Here is a 6,013-nt window from a genome sequence, read left to right on the forward strand (position 1 = left end):
AGCCAGCTGACACTGAAGGGCTAAGGGTCCTTTAAAGGGCCAGCCCCACAAAATAAATTGCACTACATCTCCCCTATTTTTATAAAAAGCTACTAATTATGCAGTTTTGGAGCCACACCCATGCTACTGTGATGATTTTTGTTTCTCCATTTGTTCCGATGTGTTTTTCAGGGCTCTCTGGTGTCTGGTATGAGCTTTCTGTTGTTCTCTCAGGAGCATGTCTACAATGGAGATAAGAACCTAACAGTGATGCTTCTTTTTCCTGTAACTTTGGTCCCACTTCTCAACTTCTAGACTGTCTTATCTTCTGGTGTCTTGTGTTTGGGAGGTCTGTGCTGAAGGCTCTTAATCTTTGCTCCCAGCTCTGCGAACCTTTGGCTTGCATCCCCAACATGGGCATGCAGGATGCAGTGTTCGGCATAGTCTGTCTTCAGGTCATGCTCATAGGCCTGTTGTTGCTCTGCATTGTGGATGACTCTGCTTTGCAGGAGACCAAAGTCCTCCTTGTAGGCCAGGCAGTGGTTAGGTTCTGAACATTTTTGTTCAGACTTTTCTGGCTGGAAAAGGAAGGCATTTGTTGGCCAAGCTCTCTTTTTTTGCTCTTTGTGGGTCAACGTCCAAGGGTTTCAGAAGACCTCTTCTCCTCAACTCTGAGATGTATTAGTTTTGATGGTATCTACAGCCTTTTGTTTTTGTATAAACATAAACGAACCAGCAACCTCAACCCAAAACATTCCACAGGTATTTTCTATAACCCAGTGTCTCTGAGTCAGTCAGAGTTATATAATTGGTCTGATTGCTAGTAAGTCAGAGTGATAAGATGCCCTGAACATGATTGTCCGACTCACTTCTCCCTCCCCTTGCCAACTCCTTATCTCCTCTGTGTGCAGCCCTGTCAACAATGACCCTAATCTGGGGAAGGCCCCAAGCATCTGGCACCTGAACAGGGATCTGTAGAAGTAAGTCTACTTTTGGTATGGATAAGACTTTATCAGAGGCCTTCCTGAATCCACTGGTTAACAAATGGGAAACGTTGAAAAGTGTGAAGAGACAAGAACTATAAACGAGCCATGGGCCATAAGCCATCTAAAGAAATAAGAGTCTTTATAGAATTATACAGCATACTTTAAAGAATAGGAGAGTCAAAGTTAGTACTTCTCAATCAACTGCTTTATTAAAAGTTATGCAGCAATGTAGCTCTTGGTTCCTGGACCACAGGAGTTTGGATTTAGAAACCTAGGAAAGGATATTCAAGTTTGGTATCAGAAAAATAGATCTAAGAATGGCTCCACTTTATTGGAAAATTTTCATGCAAACTTTAGATACTGATGAGCTGCAAGAAAAGGACACTTAGCCTTGCTCTTCTGTAGGACACAACGATGGAAAAGATACTCCATCATTAGTTCATAAGATTGAATATGAATCCCCCACTATATTCCCTGTTTCTCATAAGCCTTTTAAGATTCAGAATGATAAAGTTGTGGGTGAAGTTGAGAAAGATACAGTTTCTCCTAAGGAAACGACAGATTTAGAGGAAGAGGCATAGAAACAATATTCCTCCCCAACACAGCGCAAGCCTCTCCTTTTCAGCAGTCAGTAAGTCTGGCACTCTCCAGTTTTGTAGAACAACACCTGCTAGAGAGGTGATCTGTTGCTCAAGGGACTTAAGATTGCCTGTGTTGGAAGCCATGGCCTAGTCAAGCTTATCCTGGAAGTTGTCAGACAGATGTGTTAGGTCCTTTTGCTCTGAAACATACAAACATCATTGTAGCTACATTTATGTATTAACACAAGTGTGGAATGTGCATTGTGCACAAATCAGCTAACGATGATTCTCTGCTATATGTTTGAGCAGGTGAAAGGCCACTCTCAGCTTCATAAGTTCTTTTGGATTGTATAACCAAACTGTAATATAAATCTCTGTCCATGCCACATGAAAGGATGACATGTAATAGGAAGTCATGACTAGCAGGTGGCTGACAAGAATCCTGGCTATTGTAAAGACATTTATGTCTCAGTTATTTCCATGTAAGGGATTCAGCACTTATGTCACCCATTTTGTTGTTTTTCATGTCTGCAGTCAAGATTTTCAGTGGGTCTCTCCTTGTCAAATCTGATTTTTACTAACTTTGAAGGAATCAACAGCTTTTTGATTTCCTGGACTTTCCCAAATCAATGGCTCCTGACAGCATGTCAGAGGCTGGAAGCAGTTTCGGGGTACATCATGGTATAAGACCTTGCAAACACCAGATCACCTCCCAGACAGCCCACATGCCTAGTGAGCCCCCTTAACAGGATGGCTCTTGGCAAGTTTAAGCTTTCCACAGGCTAAGAGTCAAAAAGGTCAACATGGCTGACTAAACCACTTCTAATACTATCTGCAAAGGATTATGCTAACTTTCTTAGACAACCCTACAAACAAGATTGTTAAGACAACTAATGAATCATACTTACAGTCAAAACGTAGTTTTGACTTTCTTGTGACCCACACATATTGAGAATTCCCTTGACTCTTATAATATGTTCTTTTTTTTTTTTTTTTTTTTTTTTTTGGTTTTATCTTGCCAGCATTACTTTCTCATCTAGAAACCAACACAAGGAACCTCACACACCACCTTGTAATCTCATCTACAAAAGAAAGATACTTTAGATAAAATATACATACCAAAACATTTTTATTTAATCTTCAAACCCATACATAGACTCATATTTCAGTGGAACTTCAAAACCCACAAAATCAGATGCGTATAGCTACTGCTAAGGCACTGGGGTTGCATCACCCTGAATTTCCACAGTGGAGTCAGTCTCTCTTTCAGAGTACTTTCTTTTCTCACTAAACTCTAACTTTGTTTCTGACTCGTCTTGAAATTCTTTTCTGCTGAGGGCCTTCTTGGCCATACCACTTAGCGACTGGAGTCACAGTGGCAGAAAATGGAAAAGAAATCATGAGATGAAAGGAGAGGTGGGAAACGCAAGGAGGGAAGCTCAGCCTTGGCTTAGAACCCACTCTCCTGTGCACCACCTCACTCCATGAGAGCAACCTTCTTCTCCAGTGACAGTGATCCCGCTGTCCTAATCACTGTCCACTTGCTTCCTCATCTTAACCTTCCAACCCCAGCCCCTCCCCATATCACCATATTGGAGATCAAGCTCTAACATGTAACCTCTGAGACACATTCTTAAATTATATTCAAACTGTTCAATTCTCTCTCCTAGCTCCCTTAGTCCTCGCCTAATAGGCAATTACCTAATAACTTAACCTCCTTTTATGGGGGATGGGTTGGTGCATTTTTTTTTATTTGAGTGAAAGATTGTTGTGTCACATTAGGTTGTAGCATGACATTGTTATTTCCTTTGTATGAGAAGAGTGCATATGTTGAAATATGGGCATACCAAGTTGACAAGGGTAGACTTATAAATGTGAATTTTATAGGTCAGCTTCACTTTGATTTGATAAGATGTTAATTTTGGGTGAGATGTTTTTAAACCAGTATGTCAGGTAAAGGAGATCATCTTCACCAAGTGACAGTGGGCAACATGCAATAGTTAGGGACCTTTGTAGGGCAAACAACAAAGGAAGAACAAATCTGGTCAGCTACTCAAGGAAAGATAAAAGAAATTATGCTGCCCAAAATGCATTTTTCCAACTCACCCTAGTCTATAAGACTTGAAGAAGCAAGATTTAGGCATTCAGCCACTGTGGCAGTGGCCAGTCACTGCCTTCCAGATCAAGTCTGCTGCCACCACAGCCTCTGTACTGCAGTGGCCAGATTGAGGCCACCACTGCCACTGCAATGGTGGCTGAGGCCTCATCCAGAGCAAAGGGGATAGGCTTTGGAGACACCCAGTCACATTCACACACACACACACACACACACACACACACACACACACACACACACACACACTCATGTAGTGATTTCTCCACTAGCCTGCTACTATCCACTGCTCACACAGACACACACAACCCGGTGACAGAATACCTTCTGCAAGCTTGTTGCCAGACCTCCTTCTTGACTCAGGGCAGTCAGCTTCTCCTTTCTGCCCTGGGCCTGTGGAGACAGCGAGAGAATATGGTCAATGCTCCTGTCAGTACCTCAGGGAGAGCTGTACCTGGCCACTATTCCTGCCACAGCTGGCTGACTCTTTCCTGCCACCTGCATGGGAGCTGTTCATGGTGACTATTCCTGCTTCAGCCTACTGCTATGAAAACCAGACACCTTTCCTGCCTCAGAAAGCCTGCTGCCGCCCCCACAGGAGCTGTCCTTTCCTGCTTCAGCCTACTGCCTTCACACTTTGTAAATTGTGGACACATTGTGTATTTTGTTATCCCTCAAGGCAGAAAATTGGCCTGACCTCTACCTGAGAAAGCTCCACCACCCCATCCCACCCACGCCCACCCCAGACCTCTGTAACTGCCATCTCTAGGCCCTCAGTAGGACTCATCCAAGGTTATGTTAATTTGAGGTGAGAAGTCCACACCAAAAAAAAAAAAAATGCCTGAGCATCCCCAAGCTCAGTCTTGAAATCCTACCAATCCACACTCTGGAAACCCCTGCCCCAGGATGCTCTGACCCCTAAGAAACACAATGTAAATGCTGTGTCTGCCCAGTTCTCTACTGTCTCCTCTCTGGAGCAGAGGCACTCACTCCTGGATTCATCCCTCCTCTCCTGGGTTTAAGAGATTTACTTCTTGCAGTGACTCTTTTATCAGAGGAGGAGGAGGAGGAGGGAGAAGAAGGAGGAGAAGAAGAAGAGAAGAAGAAGGAGGAGGAGGAAGAGGAGGAGGAGGAGGAGGAGGAGGAAGAAGAAGAAGAAGAAGAAGAAGAAGAAGAAGAAGAAGAAGAAGAAGAAGAAGAAATGATGGAGCTGGACGCAAACTCCAAGGCTCCTCAGTTCCTCAGGGTTTAGGGGCATCCCTTCCCTATGAGCTGCATTGCCTCTGTTGAGGAGGCCTCTTCTCAAAGCTGTGAGGTCCTGGGCTTTCATGCCTCAGGACACCCTTGGGACACTGTCCCACCTCATGGCTGGGATCTCTCCCCAGCTCTCAGAGCTGTGACACCCTTCCACCCCAGTCCTGGAAGGCAGGCCACCCACATCCACACAATGCAAGCAACAAGAGAGATGACTTACTGTGCAAAGACACTGCTACTAATACTGATGATCTGAGTTTGATCACCAGAACCCACGGAGTGGAAAGAGAGAACTTGCACCCCCAATTTAACAACACTATGACATCTGACCTTAATGCAGTGTAATTGGCACCACTTTTTCATGTCAGTTATAAGTCTTTCAGTTTCAAGAAACAGAAAGCCAGCACAAACGGGTTCCAGAAAAATAGGCAATTTGTGTTCATTAGCTACTTCTGTATAAGAGATAGCCCCCAAACTTAATGTTCAAAGAAACTAGCATTTGTTATTCACCGTTTTACAGATCAGAAAGCCTGCATGGTTCAGCTGGGTACCCTGTTCAGGGTCTTTCACAGGCTACAATCAAGGTCAGGGATGTGCTCAACTCCCTTAAGCCTTAAGTCCTCACTTACAGTACATCACAGTTAGCCAGAGGAATCTGTTCCTTGGTGCACATCGGCTGAAGGTTCCCCTCAGTTATTCACCTTGGAGATTTCTGTAAAGCTGGCTTATGACTTCATACCCAGCTTCTCTCAGGGTGAACTAAGGGGGTAGGGTGGGGTAGGGATAGAGAGAGAGTGAATGGAGAGTGTGAGGTGAGAGAAATAGAGGGGAAAGATAAGACAGGGAAGGAATTGAAAATGGAAAAGAAAAAGGTGGAAGCCATAGCCTTTCTTTAAAACTGTATTCAAAAGTGAAACCTCACTAGCTCTGTCACATTGTGCTCATTATAAGCTGTCGCTGAGTGCAACCTGGATCCAGGAAGAGGCATGACACAAGGACAGCAATGTCCAGAGGGGAAGATATTATCAGGCTTCTTCACAACAACACTGGTTGACAAATTCCTTGAAGCGTCTGCATGTGCTTGGGCCTCCCTACGTCAG

This window comes from Acomys minous (genome assembly GCF_964271855.1).
Source record: "Acomys minous genome assembly, chromosome: 1".
In the NCBI taxonomy this organism is placed as follows: domain Eukaryota; kingdom Metazoa; phylum Chordata; class Mammalia; order Rodentia; family Muridae; genus Acomys; species Acomys minous.